Below are 13,369 nucleotides of genomic sequence, written 5' to 3'. Positions count from 1 at the left end.
CTGAAATCACAGGCCTTGAGAGAGCTGTGAACCACCTTCAGCCCTTACTTTGGCTAGTCAGAAGAAATACACAGCCATCCTCTCCTTTCCACTGAGAATATGTTCATGAGAAGCATGAGCACTGGCCATGCAATGGATAGGGAAACAGTTTTTCTTATCAGAATTAATGAGCAGGTAAGTGTAGGAAATTATCTTGGCTGCTTTGTTTAGAGAGAGAGCACTCAAGCATTATCCTCCATTTCTGCCCTTCACGCTGCATTGACTTGACTGATCTTGATTCATGTGAGGAAGATGATGCTGAATGTGCCTCAGAAAGAGGAATAAAAAGCATTCACAGTAAAAGATGCTGGGTGTTCATTCTCGTGGATAAAGCAGCCAGGAGAGTGGATTGCTTGTGTCCTCCTCAGGTGATGATCTGGATAATCCTGCTCCTGTGTCATCATCCTCCACATAATATTTCTCTGTTCTTGTGTATGTAAGGTATATTTCTTAAGTCCCTGACACATCTTTCTCTTTCTCATTAATTCTGAGGGAAAAACTGGTTCATTATCCAGTGAATTCAGTCACTTTACCAGCCAAGCTGAACATTTGATGTAAAATTTTTGAGAGGATTCTTGCTGCTGCTTTTTAATAGTCACACCTTCCTCCTCCTCTCCCTCCTCCTCAGATGAATAAGGAGTCAATCAAGGTAAAGGATGGAGAACATAGTAATGAAGATGGTTGGTAGAGGAGGGGCTTGAATGATCACTGTGGATCTCTAAAGTGATGGATACAGATGTGATGTAAGTTACATGGACAAACGAGTGCTCCTGGGCTGCCAGAGGAGAGCTGGGTGCATAACTTCTCTTTAATATGCTCCTAAATTTAGGTGCAGGTCTTTATTCCTACCCATGATTTCTGGGTGTATTTCTGCTTCCTGCACAGGTAGTTGTTCCCTGTTCCTCTGCTGATCGTACAGGATGACTCCATGCCATGTCCTTTCTTTCTGCCCTTTGTGTGCTCTTGGGTGGCTGAAGGGGCAGTGTGGCTGTGTGCAATCTTACCATTGGTCAGGACTATTGCACCCCACAGCCTGCAGCCCATTCTGCTGCCTATTTGTGCAAGTCCAGCCACTTATTGCATTGCACAAGGACAATTTTCCTAAAACAGTTTTCTGGAAATTTAAAAAATTACACCTCAGTTCCCTAAGCCAGCCTGTAGTGTGAGGGCAGAGTTTTAAGTCTCAGGCTATGATTTTACAAGAGACTCCTACTGGCCATCCTTCCCTCCACCTGCTCCTTCCCATGGCATTCCTTGGGCAGCCCTCCAGTGATGTACACAGGAAGGAACAGGGGTCCAGCCTCCTTTGTGTAGGGAAGGTTTTCTGGGTGACCAGCTGCACTTTAATGAGCAGAGCTGCATGATACGCTGAGCCAATCTAACTGGAAATCTAAGCGGAAATCCTTGTCTTCCCTCCATGTTCTCCTTTCCCCCTACCCTTTCCTGCTTTCCCCACTCCACCTCATGTACCAATGCTGATGCTCATTGAACTCTTTTGTGAGGCAGATCAGTTTTCTTAATTTTTTCCCCATTTTCTGCCAGTCAGTCGTCAACATGGCAGAAAATGAACCACCCTAAACCAGACTGGCTGTGTTGCCAAATCAGCCCTCAGTCCACCCAGCTGCTGACTCCAAGGGTCTTGCCTCCTGCCCTCCATCCCCAGTGCTGTGCTGCAGCCCTGCTGCTGCTGCAGTTCAATGTGCAAACTCAGGAGAAGACCTTTGTGGTCCTGTTAATTTTTTGCAAGGCTGGGGTGGTTCTGATCAGCTTCAGCAAGTGCTGGGGCCACTATGAGGAGAGCAGGAATGCAGCCCTGCTGTGTGATGACAGCTGGAGTGGTTTGAGCTGGGTTAGTGAAATGAATTGGCTCTGGTGTGGGCTCAGCAACCACAGGGCTGAGGAAATGAGGGAGCAAACTGGGATTGAGGTGTGGGGAAAGGTCTAAAGAATCAGACCTCCCCACCCATGGGGTGCAGCAGCCACCAAATCCTACTCCAGGCTTAACATCAGAGCTCCTTATTTTCCTGTTCTGTACTCTGACAGTCTCTAAATCTCACCTATTGGCAGAGAAATTGGAGGGAGGTGGTTCTTCTGCAACGTGACCCTCCTGTTGTCTTGAGTGCTGCTATTTGAATGGGATCTGTTTGGATCTGGAGACTCTTGATTTTTGTGGCTTAAAAGGTAGTAGATGCAGGAAATCTGCAAATAGACTGCTGACTGTGTGTGTGCAGTTACATGTAGGTATATGTACACATATTTACACATGCAATTGCATAAATCCATGGAAATCCATAATCTACAGAGTCACACTGCTCAGGCTGCCTCAATAACTGAGTTTCTCTCAACTGTAATGTTTCTTCAGTACAAATTTGGGGGGGAAATAAAAATGACTGTATAAATATTACTTAAATTGTGCAGTCTTTTCTCATGATGATTAGAAATTATGCACACGAAAAGTCCCCTTGGTCCATGTAAATGTGCTCAATTATATTTATTCAGATAGCACGTTGATGTGCTATGCAAGCTGCCATTTTTATCTGACTGCAATTACTCTTCTTCATGGTTGGGATTCCTCAGGTCTCATGGGACAGATATCTTCCATGGTGTCATTCACAAGAGCTCACATCAAACTGCTTTATCATCTGCCTGCAGTGTTTCACTGCTGTTATCAAGCAGTAACACAGCTCAGAGAAGCAACTATTGTGATCCCAGAAGATTTTGAATTTATGGTTTAAAATAATCCAGCCATTTGAAGAGTATTTGAAGTCATCTTAACCAATTGGTTGTACTCTACTCAAAAATGAGCAGGTTATTGCTGTTAGCATGCCTAATGCAATGTTTTTGCAGGATTTTCAGTCACTAGTGACTTGAGTATAGAAGACAGTCCTCATAATTTACATGAAGGAGAAATCAAATTCATAGATTAACGTGATATTTTCCTGGGCAAGACTGTTTGCTTTACATGATAGGTTTGCCCTGACTGCAGCCATTTATTTCTTATTAAAATAGCCAGACAGCATTCACAGATGAGAGAATTGGTTTAGGTGTAATTTACATAGAGCTCCCCTACATCTTCACAGTACATGTTTCTTTGGGAGGCTGTGTCAAGCCAGTCTGATGAGAAGAGCAGCATAGACAGAGCCAGCTTCTCAGTGTTTACTGGGACACAAGAGTTGTCCCACTTTACCTACACTGATAACAGTTTAAGTGACCCAGTCACCACTTGTGTTAATGGAAAAGTGTCTGTGTTGTTATAGCTATTCAAGACAAGAAGATACCTAAGTTAGTATCAGATAGCCTCATACTGGGACAAGTGTATCAGCACTAGAGTTTTACCCGGTGTAACTGAAGTTTAAGATGGCATTTAAATAAAAATAGCTGCTATGACTACAGCAATTACCTAAATTAAAAAACAGAAACAAAAATAAAACCAAAACCAAAATCCTGAAACAAATTAAAAACAACAACAACAACAAAAAACCACAACCCAAAAAGATATATAAAAATCACACTTTCAATTGCAATTTTGCTCATAAACTGTGTGCAGGGTAGACCTGGAAGGTTAAGGAAAAGTTCCCCTAGGAGACAGTAGTTTATGCATCTTACCCAGTCAGAGCTGGGCACCAGGGAACTGCCTATCTGTGCCCCCAGGCTGCAGCTCCAGTGCCTTCTCCTGTGCCCTCAGCAGTGCTTGCAGCCCAGGGGCTTCTCTGTGGACCCTTCATCATCCAGACCCAAGCTGCATCCTCTGTGGTACAAAAACCCTTAAAAAAATCTTCTGGAGCTAATAGCCTTTAATATGATGTTGCAGCTTTTGCAGCTTTATCTGAGCATAGGAGGAGAGGCTATTTTTTCCCCTGACTTTGATCATTCCCAGATAATCTGTAAAGCTGAACACTGATTGCGTCTCTTGCTTATTTCTGGAGAGAAATGAGCCTTGTGCAGCTTTCTGGCATCCCTAGCTTTGTATTTATCAGTAAGTGCTGCCACGGGCACAGACTGGCTATATCCATGTTGCACATTGCTTGATCCTAGACTCCCATCTGGTGCCCCTGTGGCCCCAAGACATTGGTATTAATGCAGAGATGTTTCCTTTTTTTTTTTTTTTCTTCCAAACCTATGCTGCCTGAGCACATATAAAGCTGTGCAGCAGCCCACAGGAATGGTGTTTTATTGCATGAAATAGGCTATGGATTGTATGACGTTGGGTGATAAATGAAGTTTATGGCTGAAAAACCTCCTGTGACAGAGCTGGCAGACTGTGTAGGGTGAAGGAAATGGGAAGCACTGCAGTCCCAACTCTGCTGCTTGCTGGGGACAATCCCTCCTGTATGGCACCCATAGGCTGTGCTCAGGCTACATGGCATTGGCCTTGCAGCGCACTTAAAATTAATCAGCACGGATGATCACCAATCCAGCTGGTTCCCTGGATGTCTGTCAGTACAATCAGAGCCACTGAGGTTTCCTGGTGCTTGTTTAAACACCAGGGATGAAGCCTGGATGTGCAGCAAAAGGTGCCTCCAGTGTGCCAACCATCCATGCTCTCAACGACAGGGAGGGAAGGCCTGGGGCGCTTGCCAGGTGAGCCATGGCCAAGGAGTGTGGTTATGCCATTCCCCAGTTCCATCATGTCCTGTCTGGTGTGCTCCAAGGCAGGCTGTCCCTGCCCTGGGCCGGGGCCTCCTCTCTGCCTTCTATTTCCAGCTCTATGTGTGAGGCTGTTCTGCCACCTCTCTGTAGCTGCAGCAGCTTGTTCCTAAACACATTGACAAAGTGGGTTCAGCTTGAAACTGCTCTGCCTGAATTTATAAAAGCCATCCGCCCTTCAGTTTCTCATCATTTTCTTTTACTCTTTGCAGCATAAACAGCTATTCTTTTGTTATGCCTTCTGCTTGTTGGAGCTGCATAAGAAATCTTTCTATAGGCTAGAGAACTCTCTTCCAAATGTTGAAGAAAAACAAGTTTATGTGAATTGTCTAGAGCAGATAATTTCAGTTCTGCACAAAATCTAAAAATAAAGCGAGGCCTACATTCTACAGCTAAGTAGCTTTTAATTAGGTGTGATAACAGCATGAGTTATCTTTTAGAGTGCAATAGTTCCATGATCAGAAGTCAAAAGAGGGGAGCAATGATTGTTTGCAAAAATGATTGAGGGAAGAAATTGAAACTGGCAAGTATCTGGGTTTTTTTCCATATAATAGATCTTTTCAGACTGATAAATATTTTGAGTTAATTTGGACTTTCTCTGTTATTGTCCCTGTTTTAATAGAGCCAGTGGATCCTTTCAAATACTGATGTAAAAGAAGGCAGTGAAAGCCTGCTAATTCCCTGTCATCAGTGGCTTCATGGTAATGCCTTTGGACAAGACAAATGGCACTGCTGTTTCCTAAAAATCAGTGGCTGAGGTACAGGATGGCTTCAATCACTTCTTCAGAATCCCCTCTCCTTATTTTAGCCATACATAAGCTCAGGGCTTGAACATAAATCATATTCTGAATTTTGAGCTGAGGTGCAGCCATGCAGCCATGTCTCCTGTCCCGCCTGCTTTGCTGGGAGGCAGGAGGGTTCATGTCCTAAACCACTACAGATAAACTAGCCAGTGCCTGGTTTGTCAGGGTTTGTCCTCCTTTGTGCCAGCAAGAGAGATGCTCTCAGTGACTTTACCAGCTAAGATCCTTTATCTTCATTGTCTTTGTAACTGAAGCGTAGCATTTAGTCCAGCGTGGTGTGGGGGAAGAACACAGCTTTATTCAGCAGGAAGACAAACCTTAAAGGAAGGTCCTTTAAGGATAAAAGACAACGTTATGGTGCCACAGGGATTGTACTTGGCACTTCAGATTGCAGACAGATGCAAGCACAGTGTGTTTGAGCACAGGCAGAAATAAGAAAGTTATTGTGTGCCTGGGAAATAAGGATATATCCTGTGACACTGACTGTCCTGCCGTGTGAGCCTGTAACACCAGCCTGACCAGGCAGGCCCTGAGAAAAGGAAGACTTTCCTCAATACTGTACTGAATCCCATCTGCCAAAGGGCCAGGCTGGCACTGTTATGTAGATAATGGACATTTCTTTCCATGTCTCCCTAGACTCCTAGGCTCTCTCTGTCTCATAGCTCTGTGTAAGCTCCTGGTTATTCTCCCGGTGTCTCCAGGCATCACTGCAGGGGCTCCCAGACAGGAGGATGCTGTGTATCATCTGGCTGGCCTCGCAAACCAGGAATCCCTTCATCACCCCCTCCTGAACAGATCCTCATGCATTTGCCCAGAGGACTTCATAAAAATTAATTGAGTTGCCCAGCATTAGACACAGATGATAAAACTCCCATCTGATCTCGTGCCTGCTTGCCGATTTTAACAGCTGATTGAAACAATAAGCGCTAGCTCACCGGGAATGTAACAATGCCCATAGAGAGAGCTGTAGCACGGGCTGTAGGTGCAGATAAGGCTGTAAACGCACAATAAAGATTCCCTGCCGGTACCACAGAGCTCTCTTTGCTACGGGAGTAAAACCCTCGGGCTGCAGTTTAAGCATAGTAAAAGTGATGGAGATTACCCTCCGAGTTACAAGTTTTGTTGAAAAGCAAAATTGTGTCTCTAGTCGAGTATTTATTTATTCGTTTTTCTATTCTCTTGCTCATTGTAGGGTGAAAGAGAAATGAACTCGGAGCCAAGGAGCACTGGAGGGCAGGCAAGCAAGGAGCAGAAAAGCCATACCACGAGCAAGTCCCTTTTCTTCCTGATGCCATCAGAGGCACTATTACACAGACGCTGACCCTAAACATTTCCCTTCTTCCCCCACCTCCCCCCCAAAAAAACCCCAAAAATCAAACATCCCATTCGGAAACCTAATAACAACCACCTACGTGCTTCCAGGGCGCTAACCTGGGAAATAAAAAACATCTGGGGAGCCACAGGCGCGCCCCACAGCCGCGCCGGCGGGCGCTGTCTGTGCGCGGTGCGCCGCGCTGCCGGCGCGTCTCCGCGGGCGCGGGCGGAGCGCGGGGCGCGGGGCGCGGGGCGCGGGCGGGCCCGCAGGGGGCGCTGCGGGGCGGCGTTGGCCGCTATAAAAGCCGGGCCCGTGCCGGGCCCGCGCCGTCCGCCCGGCGCGGCAGCGGCGGCGCGGCAGCGGCGGCGGCACCGGGGCAGGAGCACCGAGGCGGGTGAGCGCCGCGCGTCCCGCGGGCAGCGCCGGCTCCGCTCCCGCCTCGTGGGTGTGCGCCCCTCCCTGCCCCGCATCGCCCCGGGGCTGCGGTTGCTCCGTGCTCACCGCCCCCGGGGCGCCGGGAACGGGACATGGGCAAAAGCTCCGGGAGATGGGGATAGCTCCTGCGCGGACGGGGCGCGGCGGGGCTGGTGGCTGCTCCTGTACCCCTGGTGCGGGCAGGAGATGGGGGAGCAAGCGCAGCTTGCTTATCAGGGTGGATAATATTTGTGATGAAATCTGTTCAGACAAAAGTTCTAGGGATGCCAATAGCCGGACTGGCTCGAGCGGGCTTCGCTCTCCGTGCGCGGATCGCAATTGCCGGCTGCACGCCAGCAGCGTGCCAGCGGGGCGACAGTGCCGAGGGAAGCAGGGTCCCGGGAGGGCTGGGGACCCCGGGGCACGGCCGAGCCTTCGGCACGGGCCAGCGGAGGGCTCAGGGCAATGCCGGCAGCCCACGGGAGCGCAGGGCTGAAATGCTGCTATTACTCTCAGCCTCGTGCGTGGCATATAACAGCATCACAATATTTTTCCGAAAAATGATGGAAGGTAAAGTAGCTACTACGAATAAAAAGCAGCGTTTTCCTAAGGAGGGAAAGCTAAACGTGGGAAGATAGGGCAGCGAATTCAGGTCTTCCTACTCAAGTAAAATGCCTCTGCTTGAAGAGCTGTTCATCTAGATCGGTCGTTTCCAACTCTGTTTAAATGAGTACGGGTACCCTTTCCCTCTTTGCTTTATCCCCTTCTCTATCTTTGCCCCTGCTTCTTTCTCCCCGGTCCCCATCGCTGCCTCCCGAAGGTAACAGTGCAGAGGAGGCTTGTGTGCCGTCGCACCAGCCCGTACAGGTACCTGTGTTAGGGAGCCAATGATCCCTAACATTGCACTAAACATGAAAAGAATAAGCCTTGACATTTATAGTTGCATTAAAAACTGCAAAGGTAAAAAAATATAAACACCTCTCTGCGGGTCAAGCATTAGAAATATTTGCTTATAAAGCATCGGTAGCAAAATCATTTGCATGTCAAGTGTTTGCATGCAGGTTAACTTTGCAACGGATGACTGCATTAAGGAGGCACTTGGCAGCCGATGAGCTGGATGTAATGTGATGCATAAATGCTTTGTTTTGGTTCGTGTAAATGCTTTGTTTTGGTTCGTGTGTGATTTCATTCAGGGATTGTTTTATGCTCCCTACATCCAGTGCAGTGTTTGTGGGTTTTATTGTTTCTCATCCCCAATTTCAAGCAGGGTTGTAGGCTTTTCTGTATCCCATGCTACATAAACCCTTTACTAGGTCTGCCTGTTTCCAATGCAATTAAATATACCCAGCTACTTGTCTCCTATTTATGCAATCTGTTGTGGAGAGCAGCGCAGCCTGTGCTGCCGGAGAGCGGTAGGAGAGAGCTGCGTGTGTGCAAATGAGGGTTAATGTCTCATTCCATGGTGCCTAGCCTCGCCTTAATTTCTGGAGAATCAGCTCTATTTTAAGGTACAGAAGGGGGATTCTGTAAGCAATTCTTTCAGCGCTACACTGTGAGTTTGGAAATTGCTACCTGGGAACGGGGGGGTGGGGGGAGGGGAGGGATGATCGGATGGGACACAGAGAGAGGAAAATGTTTGTAGGGCTGTGTCCATGTGGTTTATTTGCAGTAGCTTTTAATATGGTACTGTGTTTCTCTGTATATTTGTCACTTTAAGGACAGAGGTGGATATTAGGCTATTGATCTAACAAATGGCAAGTGTAGGGTTCGGTCAGATAAATAGTTTTTCTCTATGGTAGCATTTTCTATCGTGGTACATTTTGTTTTAGTGATAGCAACTGTAACAAGTAGGAAAGCAACTTTAAACTCATAGCCTTACTTTCTGGAGTGTGTATTTTTATGTAAAATACATTTATGTTATAGTAAGCAATATTAGCTATTTAGGAAGATAGGAGAGGTGAGCTAACAGCAGAAGTGCAGCTGTAAAGCACATTAGAGGCTGTGCTGGCAACCTGGTAACCAGTGAGAATCAGTCCTCTCTCCTAAGTTAGGAGAACAAAGATTTTCATCTTGCAGTGTGTGTTCTCTGTTTCTGAAATTCATTCAGGAAGTACCAGAAGTCAGTGTAGGACAGAGTTACAGCCAACTCCACTTACATATGCACTCTCTGGAAAGTCACACAATGGCAGAAAAAGTTAAATAATACAATACAATAGAGACTCATACACAGTAGTTGGTTTAACATTTGATTGAAGGCTCTATAGAAGAAAAGATCTAGGCATAATAATGGATATCTGGGTGAAGATATTTGCTGAAATGCCAGCAGCAAGCAGTGCAAGAGGATCTCTGCTCCTCCTCCTCCCCTGTCCAGATGCTGAGGCTTACTAAAAAGACTATTGAGCCAGCTGATTTAGCAAATGCTTTCACTTGACAAGTACTGCATTTTATCAGAAGTTATTTATAATTATACTGACCTTGTTTAAATGCAACTATTACCAAACCTGCTGCAGTCAGTTTTGTCAAAGAAGTCATAAGCAGCAGAAATTGGAAAGAAAGTAGCAAAGGAGAGCAAAACTTCAGTGTATGGTGGTTTGTTCTTCCCTGAACTTTTTTTACTGCAGACTCAAAACTGATGAAATAGTTTTTCTTTAGGAAAATAATTCAGATGGATTTTTGTACAGCTTTGGCACTATCCTAATATAAGAAGCATCCTTGTGAACTTGGGAATGCTGTTGTTTTCTGTTGCTGGGTATACATTTGATGCTGAATTCTCTGGAAACCTGATTTGGTTGTTGTTCTGCCCTTTGCTATTATATGGTATCATCTTGCTATTCTGGGTTTTCCAGTGGAGAACTGGAAAGAGGATAAGATTCAGTGCTTCATCTAAGGTGACCAGAAAGATCTCCAGAGTTCAACAAATGCTGAAACCACCAGACTGGCCTCTGTCAATGATTTCATAAGAAATACCTTCTTCATAAGGGTCAGTAGGGTGCAAAGCAAGTGGAGAAATGGTTAACTGCTATAATTTGCTGCAACTTGACAACCAAGTGATTTATACCAATTAAAGCTCTTTCCTACGTTACTCTGTTATGACCAGAGAACCAGGTCAGTATTTTGCAACCAAAAGACGTATATGTAAAATACTGAAAACATTTGAAAAATAGTCCAATTGTTAACCCAGCACTGCCAAGTCTAACATGTCTCCAAGTACCACATCGACATATCTTTTAAATACCTCCATGTATGGTGACTCCACTTTCCTGGCCAGCATATTGCAGTGCTTGACAACTCTTTCAGTGAAGAAATTTTTTCTAATATCCAACCTAAACCTCCCTTGGCACAAATTGAGACAATTTCCTCTTGTTCTGTTGCTTACTACCTGTGAGGAGAGGCCCATCCTCACTTCATTACAATCTTTTTTTCCAGGCAGTTGTAGAAAGCAATAAGGTCCCCCAGGAGTTTTTTTCCCCAAACTAATCAACCCCAGCTCACTAAGCTCTCCTCGTAAGACTTGTGTGCTAGACCTTGCTTTTTAAGACTTTATTTAGGCAGTTGTCTCAGTAATTTCTTTAAGGATTTGTATTTTCTTTTTAAATTAAGAGGCTAGAAAGCTGACAGTCAGGCAAAGAGTTCCTAAAGTCCTGGGATAGTGAATCTTCACATTTTGGGGCAGGAACTGTTTTCTGCTCAAGGAAAAATTAATGCCACTTTTGGGACATAGTGTGGCATAGCTTATAGTGCACCAGTGGTGCATTGGCTGCAAGTTCTGTTCCTGTATAAATATGGTAACTTTGGTTTAAGACTGTGCTTTAGCTTCTCCAAAAACTGGGAGGAGTGTGCTGGCTCACTCTTGCAGAGCATTTGGGGACTGTGAATGGTGAAATCTGTTTTGCTCCAGCAGAGGTCTCAACATCAAACATCTCTGAAAATGGCTTAATCCTCAGAAGCATCTGGTAAAACAGCAGTTACCAGGCTTTTGCTGTTAGTGACATGACTTGCAGATCAGTGATTTTATGCAATCCACAAAACTAGCAAAAGCATCAAAATTTTCTTGGGTTCCCCTCCCAGCCTACAGCTGTGACTCTGGATTCAGTTGTTGGTGTAATACAGGTTGCTGCTCCTTATATGAGCCTGAGGGCCATAAACTGCTTTGAAACAGCTGCTGCATGGGATGCAAAGCTGGAAGAAAGGAATAACTTGTTCTTCTCTGCACAGCTGCAAGTCTCACCTCTTGGGCACAATCACCAAGCACTTACAGGAGAATAACTTCCCTTTGAAATCATAGCTAAAAAGTAAACAAGCCTCTAAAACAGATACTGGGCAAATTAGTTTCCCTATTAAATTTTACTTTTTGAATTTTAACTATTTGATAGCTTATCCTAAATGAGTTTGCTTTCATATTTATTATCCCCACGGGCCACCCTATGTTATGGCAAAATACCAGGGCTGTCCAAGAGCCAGTCTGGCAGGCAAGGGTAGCTCAAATAGAGATGCTCTGATAGTGCTTTTTCCCTCTGGCCTGTGTTCTCTGCCAAGTTTTGCAGGGGGCACATGGAACAACAACCTTTTAAAGGCACCTGTGATTTCAGTCTGAGGCAGGCCTCACAATAATTCTCAAATTTATCCTGCCAGAAAAATTCAGAGGGACCATTACCCAGGTAATGTGTTTCTGTGTTCCACAGTATGTTAGTGTTACTGGATGAGAATTAGATTGTGATGGGAGAAAAATATAAAGCTTTTTATTAAGTATTTCTGAATTTTGATGCTTTTGGCTCATACCAGAATGCTGTGAGGAATCATGATGTGCTATGCACAGGGAAAACTGGCAGGATGCTGGGCACGGATAAGAAATTTAAAAGTAAATTATGCTTGACTGTGCTCAGCAGACTTGTACTCTAAGGATGAATTTGTTCCTTCTGGTCTATCAGACCATGGGGATTTTAGGTTCTTCTCTTGGGGCTGCTGAAAAGTTGTTTTGGTCTTGGTGTGATATAATGGTGAGACTATAAAAAGGAAGGAACACAACCTCTGGAAACAGTTCACATGTGCTTTGGTGGAATCAAACAGCTGCATGAACAAGACTAGAAATATCAGACTGGGTACAAGTACTTAGGACAGGTTTGCTGTATCACCACGACAATCTGAATTGTTTAATGCTAAAAGAATCACAACAAGTATTTAGCATGAGCACTGAAACTGGGCTGTTTCTTTAATGTGCTAGAAGATTGAGAGGCTAGGAGAATAAATAGGAAATCAGACCTACATCAAAAGTGTTTTTTTTTTCATTTTGAGATCTCATACTAAGAAAACATTGGGGGGAAAATAAAGGAATGGGCATGGTTTATAAACTGGAAATTAGTAAGTTTATAAAACAAAACCAGACTGGCTGAAGTGCTAATCTTGATATGACAGCAGTTTGATCAATTTATCATCCAGGACTCCCTGAAGTATCTGCACCTATCCATTCTTGATAAGGCTGGAGCATGCCCCAAGTATGAGTTAAGTGAAATACAGAAACATTGAAATTTGTTGCCCTGATATGCATGTTTTAAGTAACGTGTGTATGCATAGATGTATCTTGCACAATTGTGTGCATTAGTATCAGAATTGTTACAGTAATAATCTAAGAAGACAAAATCTTGAGACTTTGCCAAATGAGCTTGCATTTTTCATTGATGAAAGCCTGTGTCAGTGTGGCTCATAGCCACCATCCAATCCAAGCAGCAAAATTCGTAGCCAGGTCCACAGCCTTTATTCATAGGAGTAATTCTTAAATGTCAGTAGAGACAGCAGGATACTGATGCTGAAACAATGCAAGCCCTCGGGCTTGGTTCAGAGGGTAAGAGCTGTGCTCCTCACCTGGTGAGGAGGTGGATGAAGTTTGCTTTATTTTCTGTATCTTGAGTGAAGTGAAAGCTGAGTCATTGTCCCTGTAAGCTACAGCATTTTTAAGGTTAAATCTTGGATTTAGAGTAGAAAACATTACACTGAGTCTGACAGAATCCCACTGTTCATTTTCAGCTGCTCAACACTTTTAAAAAATCAAATCACAGAAGAGCTCCCTGTTTGATTGTTCCTATTACATAATAGCAACATCTTTGGGATTTGAGAGAAGCCACGAGCAACATGTCCCTTACATAACAAATCTAAA

At 44.7% G+C, this 13,369-nt stretch overlaps 1 protein-coding gene across 4 annotated transcripts in view; it reads left to right on the top strand.

Moving 5' to 3' along the window:
- Positions 1-7,129: 7,129 nt before the first annotated feature.
- MTUS2 (microtubule associated scaffold protein 2) overlaps positions 7,130-13,369 on the top strand; it is a 268,374-nt gene continuing 262,134 nt past the window's right edge. For 3 of the 4 annotated variants that reach the window (XM_021541972.3, XM_077781450.1, XM_021541971.3), the window contains exon 1: positions 7,130-7,198. The gene's annotated coding sequence lies outside the window, so the exon portion shown is untranslated. The remainder of the gene's footprint in view (positions 7,199-13,369) is intronic. The other variant, XM_021541975.3, reaches the window with a different exon arrangement.

The sequence above is a fragment of the Lonchura striata genome, chromosome 2 (assembly GCF_046129695.1).
Source record: "Lonchura striata isolate bLonStr1 chromosome 2, bLonStr1.mat, whole genome shotgun sequence".
Lineage (NCBI taxonomy): Eukaryota > Metazoa > Chordata > Aves > Passeriformes > Estrildidae > Lonchura > Lonchura striata.
The sequence above is the reverse complement of the archived record's forward strand: the minus strand, read 5'-3'. Positions and strand labels throughout refer to the sequence as shown.